Source organism: Pelophylax lessonae, assembly GCF_965119305.1.
Source record: "Pelophylax lessonae genome assembly, chromosome: 8".
Taxonomy (NCBI): domain Eukaryota; kingdom Metazoa; phylum Chordata; class Amphibia; order Anura; family Ranidae; genus Pelophylax; species Pelophylax lessonae.
In genome coordinates, this window is record NC_138775.1 from 48,241,331 (window position 1) to 48,261,225 (window position 19,895).

Sequence of the window (19,895 nt, forward strand, 5' to 3'; positions counted from 1 at the left end):
TGTGCGATTTTTATTTTTTGCGCTATAAACAAAAAAAGATCAACAATTTTGACAAAAAAAAAAAAACAATATATTTCACATTCTGCTATATGACATTCTCAAAAAAAAAAATAAATAAAAAAAATAAAAATATTTTTTTTAACATATTAGGCATATTTAATTTTTGCTACATATTTTTAGTAAAAAAATCGCAATAAGCGTATTTTAATTGGTTTGCTCAAAAGTTATCATGTCTACTAACTACGGGAAAGATTGATGTAATTTTTATTGTTTTGGGGGGTTTTTTGCTAGTAATGGCAGCAATCTGTGATTTTTTGCGGGACTGCGACATTGCGGCGGACAGATCGGACCCCTGACTAACATTTTTGACACTTTTGAGGGGTACCAGGGACATTACTACAGTAATCAGTGCTAAAAATATGCACTGTTACTGTAATAATGACACTGGCAGGGAAGGGGTTAACATTATGGGTGATCAAGCAGTTAAATGTGAGCCTAGGGGAGTGATTCTAACTGTGGGGGGTGTGGCTTATGAAATGACCATAGAGACCTGTGATCCTATATAGAAGGATCACAGGTGCTCTATGATCATTCCAGGGAGAAGAACGGTCAGATGTGTTTACAACAGCTGACCGTTCTTCTCTCTCAGTGGGGAGCGATCGCAGGTGTCAGGCGGCAATAGGAGCCACCTGGCCGCTGCATTGGCTTCCCCGATGACGAGCGGGGGTGGGAGCGCCCCGACGGCGGCACTCGCTCGCCCCCTAGCTTTCCGAGAGCGAGCGCCATACATGTACGGCGATTTGCCTGGGAGAGACTGCCTGCCGCAGTACATCTGCGGCGGGTGGTCATAAACGGGTTAAAGCATCTCTGCTAAACATGCACGTTTTCCCAATGTTTTATCCTTTTAAAAATGTAAAAAAAAGTACAGAAAAATATGCTGATCTGCCAGAAATCCAGTGTGCTCCAATGTTCTTGTTTGAGCTGACACTACAAAGCTTTTGCTGCTATGAAATCCCAGCCAGCATAGACAGCCCTGCCTACTAGACTACAGAACTCTATCGATCCTCTACACTTTTCTGCCCCTCTCTACATTGATTTATTTTCCATCAAAACAATGTTGCTGCCTTGACTTTGGGGTTAAACCCAGTACGGGGACAGGGTCGTCCAGGGCCCAGGGCAAGGATTCCAAATTGCGTCCCCTCTGTCAATACATGTTGTAGAATGGGTGTACCGCCCTGCGTCTATTCTTTTCCCTTCTGCTTCTCTGTGCCCGGGGCAGCTGCCCCCTTCTGCCCATCCCTTGTCCCAGCCCTGGTTGAACCTACCCAAACACTGGGGTTGATCAACTAAAAAAATAGAGGCTGTTTACCTAGAAAAGTAAAAGTTCACTTTTCAAAGTGAATGTTAGTAAATCTTCACCTTATTTGGTAACATTCACATTGCAAAAAGAACAGCCTTGACACCAGGGGCGTCCCATCCATTGGGGCACAGGGATGCCATCCCCCTTTCCATGCGTCCGCCCCCCTAATCTTCATGCAGGGCGCCAGACGCATGGATTCCAGTAGGGGATTATTTTTTTTTTTTGAAGCATGTGATTAGAGCCAGAGGCTCTAATAGGCTTCAAAAAAGGGTGGGCTGGGGGCGCAGAGCACTGCGCCCCGAGCCCACACAGTTTTGTGACAATAGCGAATGAATATTCACTATTGTCACACTGACTCTCCTCCAAGCCAATCAGGAAGAGGGTTGTGAGACCCCTTTCCCAATTCCCTGAAAAAGAGCATATGGGGGGGGGGGGGCGGGGGAAATGTGTCACTTGACTGACTCGACCGACCGACCCACTGACCGACCGACCTGGGGGAGGGGGTGCACATTGGTTTGCCGCAGACCCCTAGGGAACAGATGTAGTCTGGGAGACATACCTCCTGGAATTGACCTAGGGACACCTTCTCATCCCTCCTCCCAACAGTCACCCCTGCAAGGATATTGCAAGCCTGGTGATGATGTCACAGTGAGAAATGAAAGCCTTTCCTCATTACAGAGAAGGAAAAAAAAGAAATGCTGTGATATGGCCTAGAGGGAGAGAGGGAGGTTTGGGGGGTAATTTTAGGTCATATCTAAATAAATCTTTTAACACATTTGTTAGCTAACGAAAGTCATATTTCCTGAGCTTAATATTTTGAACAGAAATCTAAATTGGTTGATTTAGATTGCTTCAGTGACCTTCCTACTAACCAAATAGATCTGATTGCTCAAAACCACACCAACTCAAAAAAAATCTGTATTTTACTTCATTTTTCTACTCTGTCATTGCTGCTGTCCCATAATATAAATCACTTGTGAGAGGCTGGATATATGTCATTTCTAAAGCTAAACGGCTTCAATAATGCCTTTGGGATACAGACTTTTTACGATAAGAGCTCCAGTCTGCAGGATATACAGCAGTCAGTTAGCATACAATCGACATCATATTTCTACATAACAAGTACACTAAAGACATTTGTGCTTTGTGTCCCACTCCCTCAGGTTTGGATTTGCACTGAAAGGAGTTGTCAGAAGGTTTTTTTATCTTAATGCATTCTATGCATTTTGATAAAAAAACCCTCTGTGTGCAGCAGCCTCCCCAGCACCCCCAAATACTTACCTGAGCCCCCTCTCTATCCAGCGATGTCCGCAAGTCCCTCAGCCATCCGGGACTCTCCCTCCTAATTGGCTGAGACACAGCCGTGGTGCCATTGGCTTCCACGGCTGTCAATCAAAGTCAGTTAGCCAAACAGAAGAGAGGTGCGGGCCGAACCCCAGCTCTGAGTCTGAATGGACACACAGAGCTGCAGCTCAGCCTGGGTGCCCCCATAGCAAGCTGCTTGCTGTGGGGGTACTCTCCTTCTTAGTTTTCTCTCTCTCTCCTGACTTCCCTATAATACCCTCTCTCCCTCTTAAAGTGATGCTAAAGGCAGAAGGCATTCTATGCATGAATGTAAAAAACCTTCTGTGTGCAGCAGGCCCCCTCAGCCCCTTCCAACCCATCTCGATCCAGCGATGTTGCAGCTGTCTGAGGACTCTCCCTAATTGGCTGAGGCAGCAGGGGGCGCCATTGGCTCTCACTGCTGTCAATCAACGTCAGGGAGCCAATGAGCAGATAGAAGGGGCGGGGCCAATTCACAGCTCCGTGTCTGAATGGACACACAGAACATCAGCTGAGCTTGGGTGCCCCCATAGCAAGCTGCTTGCTGTAGGGGCACTCAGAAGGAGGGAGGAGCCAGAATCGTTGGCGGGGCACCCGAGAACAGAAGGATCTGGGCCACTCTGTGCAAAATCAACTGCACAGAGCAGGTAAGTATAATACGTTTGTTATTTTTAAACAAAAAAAAAATGTAGACATTAATATCACTTTAATTCTTTCTTTATAGCTCATCTCCTCCTAAAATTCTCTTACTCGTCCTCCCTTAATCATTCTCTCTCTTTTTTTTTTTTCTCTGTTCCTCTCTACCTTCCAAGTTCTCTTTCTCGCTCTTCCTTCCTAGCCTACCCCCACTCATTAGTTTTTCATCTACCCCCCCTCTATTTCCCTCTCTCTATTTCTCCCTACCCCTCTGTAGGTGTGGCCAGGCTCACTGCCTGTAGGGGAGGGAAACTCGCATGGAGACTGGTCGATGTCCAATCACAGCTGGTCACATGTAAATGCAGAAGTGACGTTTATCGGCTCTCCTCGCCTCACACTGACATAGTGTGAGGTGGGGAGAGCTGATCAGTGACATCTCCTCACAGGGGAGACCAGTACATGTACCCTGATTACAGTAAGGCCCCGGGAGTGCCCATCAATGACACCAATTAGTTCACATCAGTGACACCAATCTGTACCCATCATTGACCCCAACCAGTGCCCATTAGTAATGCCAGTCAGTGCCCATCAGTACCTACTCATCAGTGCCACCCATCAGTGCCCATTAGTGCCAAATAGTGCCACCTTTTAGTGCCCATCAGTGCCACCTATCAGTGTCCACCAGCCCCACCTATCAGTGTCCATCAGTGCTGGCTATCAGTGCTACCAATCAGTGCTCATCAGTGCCGCATATCAGTGCCACATATCAGTGTCCACCAGCGCCAGCTATCAGTGTCCATCAGTGCCAACTATCAGTGCTCATCAGTGCTGCCTATCAGTGCCCATCAGTGTGGCATATTAGTGCCTCCTCATCAGCGCCACCTAATCAGTGTCCTTTACTGCTGCCTCATCAGTGCACATTAGTGAAGGAGAAAACTTACTTATTTACAAAATTTACTGACAGAATCCAAGAAAAAAAAATTTTTTCAACATTTTTTGTCTTTTTTCTTTTTTTAGTAAAAAAAAACAGCGGTGATTAAATACCACCAAAAGAAAGCTCTATTTGTTTGAAAAAAATGCTAAAAATGTATGTTGGGTACAGTGTTGCATGACCGCGCTATTGTCATTCAAAGTGCGACAGCAGTGAAAGCTGAAAATTGGCCTGGGCAGGAAGGGGGTGAAAGTGCCCAATAGGCAAGTGGTTAGGCAACAAGTGTTCAATTTTTAAACCCTTTTGTATCAATAAAAGTTATACATTTTTTCATTACTTTGTGTAAATGACAATTTTTTAGCTTTGCATAAGCCTTTGGGAGAAGTTTCAATCTTTGAACTACTCTCTCTTCTTTCCAAACCTCTCCCGCCTACTTATCTCTATGTATTCCTTCCTAACTTCTGCACTCACTAGGTATTTCTCTTAATTCATATTCTTCATTCTTCATTCATATCTCCCTCGTTTGTTCTCTCACTCTCTCTGTTTCCTCTTCACTCGTCCCTCTCTCTAGCCCCGGTACTTTCTCTACTCCATCCCTTTCTCTCCCTCCCTATTTATCATTATTTCTTCTGTCCTTCTCTACTTCTCAATATTGATCACTCTATTCTTCCCATAGTTCTATATCCCTAGGTCTCTCTCTTTCTCTCTTCTTCTTTCTATTCTTATTCTCTTTAGCCCTCTCCCTAGTTCTCTCCCTCCCTGGTTCTTTATCTCTGTCTTTATTCCTTCACATATCTTTCCCTGCCTCCCTCTATTTCTTTCTATATTTCCTATAGTTTCCCTTAGTTATCCCTGTCTCTCTTTTTCCCTCGACCGCTCTCTCCATCTAGTTCTCTCTTTATCTCTCTGTTTCAGCCTAGCTCTCTCCTTCCTTAGATCTTTTTTTTCTCTCTTACTCAAAAATAAAACCAATGATTTGCAATGTGCACTAACCCATGAAAAGCAAAACTGTTTTGACCTGCCGAAAGTAAACTGAAATAAAATAGGTAGCTATAAGATACAACATAATCTTTGCTCTTTGCACTGTTTTATTAAATTAGCCTGTAGGTCTTGATTTCTTTTGGTGTCTATTTCTGTCTTTATGTCTTCTTCCCTTTCTCTCTCTCCCTGTCAGGATTTTTAGTTCAATAAAGTATGGCACAATGCAGAGTTTCTAACATAATATGGGTTTATTGCATGCTGGTCAAAATATCAGTCCTATTTTGAAAAGAGGATCAAAAGAGTATCAAATCTTTAAAGGTTAGGCCCAGGCAAGCTGCTAAATGCACAGTATAAATATATCTCAATATATACTTTATTATATATAAAGAGTCTATCCCACCTGAAGACCCCATATCCCCCACTACTTTAGGAAAAAATTAAACATTATATATATATATATATATATATATATATATATATATATATATATATATATATATATATATATATATAATTAAGCATATTAGGTGATGTGCATCTCTGTAATGAGAAGGGGTGTGGTCTAATGACATCAACACCCTATATCAGGTGTGCATAATTATTAGGCAACTTCCTTTCCTTGGGCAAAATGGGTCAAAAGAAGGACTTGACAGGCTCCGAAAAGTCAAAAATAGTGAGATATCTTGCAGAGGGATGCAGCACTCTTAAAATTGCAAAGCTTCTGAAGCGTGATCATCAAACAATCAAGCATTTCATTCAAAATAGTCAACAGGGTCGCAAGAAGCGTGTGGAAAAACCAAGGCGCAAAATAACAGCCCATGAACTGAGAAAAGTCAAGCGTGCAGCTGCCAAGATGCCACTTGCCACCAGTTTGGCCATATTTCAGAGCTGCAACATCACTGGAGTGCCCAAAAGCACAAGGTGTGCAATACTCAGAGACATGGCCAAGGTAAGAAAGTCTGAAAGACGACCACCACTGAACAAGACACACAAGCTGAAACGTCAAGACTGGGCCAAGAAATATCTCAAGACTGATTTTTCAAAGGTTTTATGGACTGATGAAATGAGAGTGAGTCTTGATGGGCCAGAGGGATGGGCCCGTGGCTGGATTGGTAAAGGGCAGAGAGCTCCAGTCCGACTCAGACGCCAGCAAGGTGGAGGTGGAGTACTGGTTTGGGCTGGTATCATCAAAGATGAGCTTGTGGGGCCTTTTCGGGTTGAGGATGGAGTCAAGCTCAACTCCCAGTCCTACTGCCAGTTTCTGGAAGACACCTTCTTCAAGCAGTGGTACAGGAAGAAGTCTGCATCCTTCAAGAAAAACATGATTTTCATGCAGGACAATGCTCCATCACACGCGTCCAAGTACTCCACAGCGTGGCTGGCAAGAAAGGGTATAAAAGAAGAAAAGCTAATGACATGGCCACCTTGTTCACCTGATCTGAACCCCATTGAGAACCTGTGGTCCATTATCAAATGTTAGATTTACAAGGAGGGAAAACAGTACACCTCTCTGAACAGTGTCTGGGAGGCTGTGGTTGCTGCTGCACGCAATGTTGATGGTGAACAGATCAAAACACTGACAGAATCCATGGATGGCAGGCTTTTGAGTGTCCTTGCAAAGAAAGGTGGCTATATTGGTCACTGATTTGTTTTTGTTTTGTTTTTGAATGTCAGAAATGTATATTTGTGAATGTTGAGATGTTATATTGGTTTCACTGGTAAAAATAAATAATTGAAATGGGTATACTGTATCTTTGATTTTTGTTATGTTGCCTAATAATTATGCACAGTAATAGTCACCTGCACACACAGATATCCCCCTAAAATAGCTAAAACTAAAAACAAACTAAAAACTACTTCCAAAAATAGTCAGCTTTGATATTAATGAGTTTTTTGGGTTCATTGAGAACATGGTTGTTGTTCAATAATAAAATGAATCCTCAAAAATACTCATTTGCCTAATAATTCTGCACTCCCTGTATATATATATACAGCCCTGACCAAAAGTTTTGAGAATGACACAAATATTCATGTTCACAGAGTCTGCTGCTTTAGTGTTTTAAGATCTTTTTGTCGGATGTTGCTGTGGTATACTGAAGTATAATTACAAGCTTTATATAAGTGTCAAAGGCTTTTATTGGCAATTACATTAAGTTTAGAGTTGACCCTTCTTTTTCAAGACCTCTGCAATTCGGCCTGGCATGCTGTCAATCAACTTCTGGGCCACATACTGATTGATGGAAGCCCATTCTTGCAAATCAGTGCTTGGTGTTTGTCAGAATCTTTGGTTATTTTTTTGTTTACCCACCTCTTGAACATTGACCACAAGTTCTAAATGGGATTAAGATCAGGAGAGTTTCCTGGCCATGGACCCAAAATGTTGATGTTTTGTTTCCCAAGCCACTTTTTACTTTTGCCTTTTTGGAAAGGTGCTAGATCATGCTGGAAAATGCATTGTTCGTCACCAAACTGTTCTTGGATGGTTGGGAGAAGTTGCTCTAAGGGAATGTTTTTGTACCATTCTTTATTCATGGTGTTCTTAGGCAAAATTGTGAGTGAGCCCACTCCCTTGGTTGAGAAGCAACCCCACACATGAATGGTCTCAGGATGCTTTACTGTTGGCATGACACAGGACTGATGGTAGCGCTCACCTTTTTTTCTCCGGACAAGGTTTTTTCCCCAAACAATCTTTTACGAATTTTAGAAGCAGCAATATCCTTGCCTGTGAATACCTTTTTGTGCAAAGCAATGATGACTGCACATGTTTCCTTGCAGGTAACCATGGTTAACAGAGGAAGAACATTCATTTTAAGCACCACCCTCTTTTTAAACTTCCAGTCTGTTATTCTAACCAAATCAGCATTACAGAGTGATTTCCAGCCTTGTCCTCATTAACACTGACACTTGTGTTAACAAGAGAATCACTGACATTATGTCAGTTGGTCCTTTTGTAGTAGGGCTGAAATGTAGTGGAAATGTTTTTTTTTTTTTTTTATGGATTAAGTAAATTTTTATGGCAAAGGTGTCTCCCAGCAGCCAGCAGATTCCAGTAATCAGTCTCTACCTGATGCTGACTGCTTGGAGGGTATTTAGTCCCTCCTTTACTATTACATATTGCTCCAGTGTTTTTCTCTGCTCACCAGATACTGCTTGCCATTTGTCCCGACCCGGCTCCTGATCTTGCTTTTGCCTTGTACCTATATCCTGTACCCTGCCTTGTAGCTCTTTCCCCTTGATCCTAATCCAATTCCTGGATCCCTCCTTCCTTGCATTTCTAGTTTTACCCTGTGATCTGTGTTCCCCATTTTGTATATATTGTATTGTAGTTAGCTTGTTAGGAATTTTGTTTTTTGGTTATAGTTCACTTGTACCTTCACTTTTGCTGTGTTTTCTGTTTGCTGGTGTTTAGATGTGTTTTGTTTCACTGTTAATACACTTGCTAATAGCATATATAGTCTGGTTTTCAGTTTCCTAAGCGTAGCTATGCAGTTTTGGCTATCCCTGCTGTTGATTCCTGACAGTGGGCTTGATGACATTGACCATCATTTAATTTGGAAGATGAGCTTGATCTCGGAGTAGTAAGTCTGCTGTGGACAGTGCCAGGGAAACCTTGAGTATTGCAGCAAAATATTTTTTTATTTTATTAGCAGCACACTGATGATGCATCCCTGAGCTCTTCCCCCAATAAGTATGTTAAATGGTATAGTAGACAGCGTGTAACATTTTAGTATACAGCATGTACCATTTGAACAGGTATTGTGCGAAGGAGAACAGTGCGCTATTGTTACATTTACACACTACAGCAGAACAATGACATTACCTGTTCTCTGCGTTTAGATTTCTTATGCTTACCACTTGTACTTATGAAATTAAGGGGATTTAAAGCATTTTCTTTCTATGCTATGTAGGTGATTTTACTTTAACTCAGGTCAGGGGATATTGCATAATTTATATTTGCATATATATATATAGCTAGCAGAAAATTATATTTGCATAAATAGCTAGCAGATCCTTTTGACATGTTTACCAATCTGTTGTCACTTTGCTAAAAACAAAACAAAAAACAGCCTGTTTAGAAAGCTCAAAAGCTCAAGCTCATTCAATACACACATATGAATGATTAGAGGAGTGATCCCATCCCACTCCCGGCTTCCTCTGCCTTGCGAGTTCCAGGTGAGACGAGTTTTAATCAGAGACAAAACAAACAGCTTCTCTTGGGTGCACATACACAAGGAGATATTACATAATAATTAAAATGTTCATATATATCTAGCAGGTCCTTTTTACATGTTTTCTAGTCTGTTGTCACTTTGCTTAACCACTTCAGAATCAGCACCAGAAGGCTTTACCCCCTTAATGACCAGGCCTTTTTTTGACATACAGCACTGCGCTTTTTTAACTGACAATTGTGCGGTTGTGTACTGCTGTAAACAAATAAAATTGATTTCCTTTTTTGCCCACAAATAGAGCTTTCTTTTGTGGTATTTGATCACCTCCTCGTTTTTTTTTTTTTTCTTTTTTGCGCTATAAACAAAAAAGGAGCGACATTTTTGAAAAAAAAAAAAAAAACTATATATTTTACTTTCTGCTATAAAAAAACATCCAATAAAAATATATAAAAAATCAATTTTCTTCATCAATTTAGGCCAATATGTATTCTGCTACATGTTTTTAGTAAAAAAAAAATCCCAATAAGTGTATATTGATTGCTTTGTGCAAAAGTTATCGCGTCTACAAACTATGGGATATTTTTATGGCATTTTTTATTTTTTTTTTATTTCACTAGTAATGGCGGCGATCAGCAATTTTTAGCGGGACTGCCACATTGCGGAGGACACCTAACTGACACTTTTTTGGGGACCAGTGACATTATTACAGTGATACAAATATGGACTGTTACTGTAATAATGACAGTGGCAGGGAAGGGGGTTAACATCAGGGGGCGATCAAAGGGTTCAATTTGTGCCTAGGGGGTGCTTGTTAGCTATGTGGGTGGTGGTCTGACTGGATGAAGACAGAGATTTGTGTTCCTGTTTAGTAGGAGCACAAGATCTCTATATTCTCCCCTAACAGAATGGTGATCTGCCTTGTTTAAACAGGCAGACCGCTGTTCTGTCTGCTTTGGGGACAATTGGTGGGTCCCGGCGAACATGGGGTGCACCGGACTGGCTGACTGGCTCCTGCTGTGTCCAATCACAGGAGGAGCATGTCCCTGGCGGCGCGCGCCCGCCCCAGACCAGGAAGAGGAAGCTTCATACAGGTACGCTGCTTCATGCAGCCGCACTGCCCTGCTGCAGTAAATGTGCAGTGACTGGTCCGGGAGCAGTTAAATAAACAGCCTGTTTAGAGAGCTCAATAGCTCAAGCTCATATTCATACACACAATGAAATGATCAGAGGAATGGCATTCCATGCCACTCCCTGCTTTCTCTGCCTTGCTCGTTCTAGATGAGACCATAAAGGGTTATAATAAAATAAAAGAAAGTCCAAAAGCAAACCATTTCTGTTTTAGGATGCACTTCTACAATTGCAAGCATGATGGATGGAAAGCTGCACGATGATCCTCCCACAGAAGGAAAAGCTCAGAAAAGATTAGCAGCACAGGATGGAGAAGGAAGAAGGCAGCATCACTGCAGTATTGAGAGGGTGAGTAAAGTTTGGACACTTTTTACGCAGGGAGGAGCCCTATAATTAAAAAGAAAAGCATTGCTGGAGTTCCACTTGAAGCATAACAGCATGTGATAATGAGTAAGCATTTTCCCTACAACATTCAAACCAAGAGGTTTGTGTTATTAAGGCAGTCACTTTTAGAAGTGTTAACTGTTTAAAGAAAACCACATTCATTATAAACAAAATTTCTCCCGATCTCTTCAAAAATTAGCAAAACACAAACTCTCATGGGCAGGCCGCCTGGCGCTGTTTAAAATGACTATACTGCCACAACTTTTATACCTATTCTGCCCTCTACCCATCCCTGTTCCAAAACGTTACCTTAACTCCCGCCAAACACTCCTCCTAAAGTTTATTTGGGCGTGAAAAAAAAACAAGAGTATGGAAAACTTGACTTATTATACATAGGTCAGCAGGGGGATCTGACTTAGTAGATTTGGCTGACTACCACATCGTAGGCATACTAGCTCAATTGAAAGAATGGTTTCATCCCAAGGCTTCTACCCGTAAGTGGGAACTAGAAAGACATATTATCTAGGGCAAAAAATGTAAAAAATTGGCTATACAGCTTACACAACGAAAGCAAAACTCTCTCAGCACTTAACTCCTACCGTTCTGGCGGCCGTTAAAGCCTGGCCCAAATAAATTTCCTCATCGTGGGTCAACACTCCAACCTCCCCCATCAAACTTCCTCTTCCTGCTCTCAAATTGCTTATTCCTGATCTCCCTATTCACAAATGGCCCAAACACGACGCTCTCCGCGTGACAGATTTTGTTCTAAATGGCCAAATCAAACCCTTCCACTATCTTAAATCAGAATTAGCTTTTGGCCCAGAATTCTACTACCAGTACCTACAAATAGCTCACTGTCTTAAGAAAAATCCACATCTCTAGATTTCTATTCCTACAGCAATACAATCCTACTACTCACCCAACAGGCCAGGGGTAAAAGGGATTTCTCTACTGTACAATATCTTACAAGAAAAGATGCACTTTTATCACTCTCCAGATATCAACTACTAGGAATCGGACCTAGGTAAAAAATTCACAGATAAAACAATGGCAAAAAGCCCTTCAGTCCACATATGAGGCAATCAAATGCACTGCCCTATGGGAACTCACACAAAAGATAATGCATAGGCGATACCTAAACCCAGACAGGTTGGTTCACTATTGGCAAAGAATTTAAAAAAAAAATTATAAATTACAGAGATAAACATATTACCTTCAACTGAATTAGCTCTACTAAACTTAAACATCGATACCCTACAAAAAAGGCATAGGAAAATAATAACACATGTCCGACTTGCTGCTAGACATAACATCAACAAACTATGGAAAAGTACTAACCTCCCAAGTTATTAGATGTCATAGGTATGGTAGACTCACCATACTTATGAGATCTTGTTAGCAAAAGATAATCACTCATATAATAAGCTGAGACGAATATGGAACACTTGGTCCTTTGGTACAATTCATTCACTATTTAATGAGATATCACCAACTTTAAGTGCATGTACTTCTCTCTTACCTCTTCCTTTTTCCCCTCCCCTCTCCGTCCCCTTCCCTCCCCCCGCCCCTATTTTTTTCGATACTTTATTTCCACCCTTGATACAAAAATCATTTGGATACCTTGTTAAAATACCCCACTATGTTATACAGACATTGTTTTAGAATTATCTCTGATGGCTGGGTTTTACCATAAGTTGATCCAGGGAACATCCGATTGCCTCTTGGGGGATCAGGAAGGAATTTTGTTTCCCCTGCTGTAGCAAATTGGATCATGCTTTTTTTTGCCTTCCTCTGGATCAACTGCGGGTATAGGATTGTGTATATGGGATTGTATGGTCGGGTTTTCATTTTTTTTTTGTTTTTTATTGGTTGAGCCAGATGGACTTGTGTCTTTTTTCAACCTGACTAACTATGTAACTATACATTCCACATATTAACCTATGACTTGTAATATATTCCAATCTACCATCACAATGTTTGAACCTTTGATTTCTGCTTAATAAACATTTTGAAACAGAAGTGTTAACTGTTTGCTTTAGGTAGTTTTACCAAACCTGACTGCAAAAGTGTTCTTGCAGAAAAGGTTTGTAATTATGATAAATGAGAAAGTACATCATCTCAGTGCCAGTTATTTGGCTCTTTTCTAAACTCTCATGCATCAATGCAACATCTTGATTAGATCAGATTTGATTCTATCCATCGGCTCAGAACAGTCCTGCGCTTGTGTCAATAATCTTAAAAGACTGCGCTCTCCCAAATCATTAAGCATTTTCGGAGGACTCTAAGCTCAGTCAAGCAAAGTGTGAACAAGCCTGTTTAACTTCACCATCCCTCCCCTCCTTTTTTTGGCTCCTGAGGACATTATTAATGTCAAAATGTGCGGTTAAAATATATGTACGTGACACAAAATGATAGGAAAGTGAAAAGAGCAAGAAGCCCCAGAGTTTTCAAACAGAAATGCGTTTGGACAGCAATAAACAGAATGCATTTGTTAAATGACCTGGAAAAATAAGTAGCAATTGAAATTATGTACATAAGTGAAATCATAAAAGAAAATCTAGAACTAAGCATGGAATGTAAAGCTTTATGCTGATATGTTTAAAAATAATGAAGGAAGAACTCAAGTCCGATTCGTTTAACTAAAAACGATTTTGCAAAGTTGAGTCGCTTAGCCTTGTTTCCACATCCTATGCAGGAAAACATAGGAACTGGGAAGAAAAATGGCAGCAGGTGCTCTGGACTGATGAGTGAAAATGTGAAAAATTTGGCTGTAGAAGGAAGCAGTTTGTTTGGGAAGAGCTGGAGAGCGGTACAATAATGAGTGTCTGCAAGCAACTGTGAAGCATGGTGGAGGTTCATTGCACGTTTGGGGCTGCATTTTTGCAAATGGAGTTGGAGATTTGGTCAAGATCAATGAAGTCCTCAATGCTGAGAAATACAGGCAGATATTTATCCATCATGTGATACCATCAGGGAAGTGTGTAATTGGCCTCACATTCATTCTGCAGCAGGACAACGACCCCAAACATACAGCCAATGTCATTAGAAGCCATCTTCAGCATAATAAAGATTAAAAAGTACTGGAAGTGATGATTTTGCCCCCACAGAGCCCTGATGTCAACATCATCGAGTCTGTCTGGGATTACATGAAAAGACAGGATCTGAGGAAGCCTACAGTATATAGTTCTCCATGTTTGGCTATCCATTGGCCACTGGAGAATATTCATGACTTAGTCCTGCCGGTGTTGGGTCTCTTCACTCTCAGACTTAAAATTACCACATAGCATCATTCTAATCCTCCCTATTACATATTTTGGGGGGCAAGCAAGTACCATTTTTTGCAGGTACCCACTCCCACTTCCTCATTCTTCACTATGGCATGATATCAGGCTTGCAACTTTCCCCACACCATACACGTCACCTATCCTAGGAGGCTATAAGGCTTTAGGAAAGTCTTCCCCAGTCAGCCAATCTTGCACATGTGACCCAGCTGTGAGATCGGGAAGTGAAGGCCAGCTCCTAATGCCAACATGGCAATGCAGGAAAAAAAAATTGTGAAGACTTTGGGTGCAAGTCGACATGTGCACTGATGCAAAATTAATTTTGTTTTGTTTTTGTTTAATTCGTTTTTTAATTTTTTTTATCTATCGGATCATTCGTTATGATCGGTATTCGTAACTTCGGATGCATTTGCATTCCTTAGGTCATATTTGTTTAGATGCTGCATTCGTTACTTTGGACTTGGACCATTCGTTCATTCGGACATTGGTTGTAATAAAAGGGGAAATAAAATAGAACCGCAAGAAAAGAAATAATAGAAAGCTTAGCTAAATTTAATTAAAAATTATTATTAATTTCTCTCTCTAAATGTGTCACATCCGGAAGTCGAAAGAATCAGAATAAATCCCCCCAAAATTGCGAAGGCGTTAATTATTTCTTTATATTATTTTATCCAAATGTAATCGATTTGTTAAGATGTGTCTGATACATTTACTTAAGAAAATGGGTGTTGGGCGCTTCCGACCAAGCAAGAAGGGAGAAAAAGTTCACCACTGTAAGAGGGATGCAGGGGATGTCTCCAAAGTCTTGTTAGGAACTGTCCCAAATGGCTGAGTACTAGGCTGCACTGGCGGGAGTAACTCCGAGGAATCCGCTAGTAGAAGTGAGAAGAGAGACAGGCGCCATGTAGTAAGCCAAAGTAATTTATTGCACGACGTTTTACATATTAACTTACACTGGGGTAAGCTTCAGTCCGTGTATCAGCGTATCCAGCCACACGATCCGGCCGTCCACCGGCCTGGAGGTGACGTCACAGGAAGCTGGTCCGGAGACTTGGTAACACCGGAAGCCGCAATGGAACGCAGGCTCCCGGAAATGACGCAACGCGTTTCGGAGCATGCGCACTCGGCTCCTTTTTCAAGCGTCCAAGTCTCCGGACCAGCTTCCTGTGACGTCCCCTCCGGGCCGGTGGACGGCCGGATCGTGCGGCTGGATACGCTGATACACGGACTGAAGCTTACCCCAGTGTAAGTTAATATGTAAAACGTTGTGCAATAAATTACTTTGGCTTACTACATGGCGCCTATCTCTCTTCTCACTGATACGTTTACTTAGGCTGGCACTGCTCTATTTTGTAAGTGCAATATTTTTATTTTTTTTAATAAGCCTTTTAAACAGAGAGCATTAGCTGTTGTGTGCTTCCCTTTTCTTCCCATACACGTTGGGTGTTCCTGAGTGCCTGAGGACATGTGTACCTTTCCTATGGGAAAAGAGGAGTGAGGATCTGCTAAGAGTCTGTCAGAGCTCAGCTATTTTCCCTAAGGGGAACTCTGCTTACTTTGACCTTCTGATAATGCAGGGGTCATGGCTTTGAGGTGAGCAGCCAGTTTGTATGGTGGTGGAACACGGAGCACTTCTATCATTTGGATTGCAGTATCCAGTATTGCAGTTGTGTTTACAACAGCTGACCGGTGTTCTCTCTCAGCGGGGAGCGATTGCGGGTGCCCGGTGGCAATTGGTGTCGCCGGTCCCGTGCATCGGCATCCCCGCTGCCTAGTGGGGGCGGGTATGCACTGGCGGCGGCGTGCACTCGCCCCCAGCCGACGTACCCCTACGACGGTTTGCGCAGCCGAGCCAGCCAGCCGCAGTAAATCTGCGGCGGGCGGCAAGCAGTTAATTTACACTATTTGTGGACTATCATATTTGTTGCACATTATAATTGTATGAGATGTGTATAGCACTTCTTTAATATTTTGATATTATACACTTATTGGGATTTTTGTTACCAAAAATATGTAGCAGAATACATATTGGCCTAAATTGATGAAGAAATTGTATTTTTTTATATGGTATGTTTTATAGCATAAAGTAAAAATTATTTGGGTACAGCGTTGCACGAACGTGCAGTTTTCAGTTAAGCTAACGCAGAGCCGTTTTGCAAAAAATGGCCTGGTCATAAGGGGGGGGGGTAAATCTTCCAGGGCTGAGGTTGTTAAAGAACTCCCTGAACAAAATTATGTTTATTCTGGCTTCTATGAAAGTGCAAGGCTGACCTGGCTACAACACTTCCCACATTACAACACAACATCTTAAAGTAGGTCACCTGCTTTGAATTTTGGGATATAGAAAGTCCAAAATCCAGTTAATTCGTAAAAGGGGTTATTGGGCCCCTTGTGGCATTCTGGAGTTTAAAGTATGTGTGCTTGTTTGCACAATTAATTTAATTTGATAGATTCTTGAGCAGAGAGGCTCAGATGAATTAGTCTACACTATTGCTTGATTGCTCCTGCTATTGATGAGCACACTCTATCAGGATTCAATCTGGCAGCTCCATCTATATATTATAACAAAAAAAAAGTGATATGTCGGGGTTAAACCAGGATGTGGCCATTTTTTTAATGCTTGACTGATTTTTTAAATACCTGACTAGAGATGATCAGCAAAAATTCACAATGATTCATTTATATTTATCACTCCAAACATATATTATTGATTACATAAAAATGTTTAGATATTGATCTGCCTAAAATTGGAATCTACATAACCGCCAACCTTTCTAGCTCAATACGTTTATCTTCATTTACTTTGGGTACATTTTTTTTTTTTACTTTCTTTTTTTTTTTACATATATAGAAAGTCCAGTCTATCTTATGGCAAAGATATACTTTTTATCTAGTTGTAATACCATTTTAAAAAACAGATAATCATGCTTTAAAATATATTCTTCATTCACTTAGTAGCTAATTAATCATTGTGCAATATTGCAAATATCTTTAATACAAAACCTGGCATTATCTCAGACACCACAGGTTGGGTTGTAGGGCTTGTGTTCATAAGGATGCCTGGGCATTGGGAACTGATGGCCAACACTCCATGCTCATTTGGTTCTTTATAATTGAAGTATGATCTTTTGTATATGTATATATATATATATATATATATATATATATATATACAATACTTAAGAAATTTAAAGGAACACTTCCTAATAAGAGTGTAGCATCAAGTCAATTTAACTCCTGGGATATTGATCTGGTCAGTTAAGTAGCAGAGGGGGTTGTTAATCAGTTTCAGCTGCTTTGATGTTAATTAAATTAACAACAGGTGCACTAGATGGGCAACAATGAGCCACCCTCCAAAACAGGAATGGTTTCACAGGTGAAGGCCACTGTCATTTTTTACCGACTTAATTTTCTGACTAGTGTGTTTTCCTCTAGTTTTGCATTTGGCTAGGATCGGTGTTGGTAGCATGAGGCGATACCTGGACCCTATAGAGGTTGCACAGGCGGTCCAACTCCTCCAGAATGGCACATTAATATATGCCATTGCCGGAAGGTTTGCTGTGTCTCCCAGCACAGTCTCAAGAGCATGGAGGAGATTCCAGGAGACAGGCAGTTACTCTAGGAGAGCTGGACAGGGTCGTGGAAGGTCCTCGATCCATCACCAGGACTGGTAACTGCTCCTTTGTGCAAGGAGGAACAGGATGAGCACTGCCAGAGCCCTAAAAAATGATCTCCAGCAGGCCACTGGTGTGAATGTATCTGACCAAACAATCAAGAAGACTTCATGAGGGTGGCCTGAGGGCCCGACATCTTTTAGTAGGCTCTGTACTCACTGCCCGGCACCGTGGAGCTCGATTGGCATTTGCCATTGAACACCAGAATTGGCAGGTCTGCCAATGGCACCCTGTGCTTTTCCCAGATGAGAGCAGGCTCACTCTGAGCACATGTAACAGACGTGAAAAGGTCTGGAGAAGCCAAGAGAACATTATGCTGCCTGTAACATCGATCAGCATGACCAGTTTGGTGGTGGGTCAGTGATGGTCTGGGAAGACATCCATGGAGGGACACATAGACCTCTACAGGTTAGACCAGGGATCCTCAAACTATGGCCCTCCAGTTGTTGCGGAACTACTCATCCCATGAGTCATTGTAAAACATGCACAGACATGACTAGGCATGATGAGATTTGTAGTTCCTGAACAACTGGAGGGCCATAGTTTGAAGACCCTTGGGTTAGACAATGGCACCCTGACAGTCATTTGGTATCGGGATAAACTCCTTGAACACATTGTCAGACCCTACGCTGGTGCAGTGGGTCCTGGGTTCCTCCTGGTGCACGACAATGCCCGGCCACATGTGGCGAGAGTATTCAGCCAGTTCCTGGAAGATGAAAGAAATTGATACCACTGAATGGCCCCCATGCTCACCTAAAATGCAATAGAACACCTCTGGGACATTATGTTTGAGTCCATCCGATGCCGCCAGGTTGCCCCTCAGTGTTCAGGAGTTCAGTAATGCCCTGGTTCAGGTCTGGGAAGAAATACCCCAGGACACCATCTGTCGTCTCATTAGGAGCATACCCCGACGTTGTCAGGCATGCATACAAGCATGTGGGGGCAATACAAACTACTAAGGACCATTTTGAGTTAAAAATAAAATTACAGCAAAATGGACTAGCCTGCTGCATCATTTTTTCACTTTGATTTTGGGGGTGTCTTTGAATTCAGCCCTCTGTTGGTTGATAATTTTCATTTCCATCAAACGATGTTGCATCATTTCGTTCCTAACACATTACTTAGTCCATATCAGTATAGATATCCAGCATGATATTTTTCCCCATTGAGATCTGATGTCTGTACAAAGTGTTCCTTTTTTTTGAGCAGTATATATATACATATCTATATATATATATATTTATATATATACATATTTATATGTTATATATATATATATATATATATATATATATATATATATATATATATATATATATATATATATATATATATATATATATATATATATATATATATATATATAGATATAGATATAGATATAGATATATATGTATATATATATATATATATATATATATATATATATATATATATATAGATAGATAGATAGATAGATAGATAGATAGATAGATAGATAGATAGATAGATAGATAGATAGAGATATAGATATAGATATATAGATATATATATATATTTTTTTTTATGTAGTAGGTTAACAGTTCAACACTAACTGAAATATATATAAGCTCTGAAACAACTGCTCTTTGCAAAATGCACAGTCTGTTTGCCTTTAATAAATCAACCCCATAGAGCTTCAATTTGGATGTATTTAATAACCACTAGGTTGTTTTATTTAATTATATTATATAAAGAAGAAAGACCAAAAAGGTTTAGAGAAAATCCTGTTTACCTTACTTTCTGTTTTTAAAACATTTTAAATACAAATGCCAGGACAGTACAAACAACCCCAAAACAACCCCTTTTTGCAGAGTAGACACCTCTTGGGGAATCTCATTTTTCACCACAACTTTTTGTTCAAGTTCAATTACCTGTAAAAAATCTGTCAACTTGTCTATTGTTGGGCTCATGAAAGCACAGGGCTTTCCTTGGAAACCCATAAGGGAGGATTTAGTAAATGCAAATAGACTGTGCACTTTAAAAGGTCCAGAGCTTAGTAAATGAGAG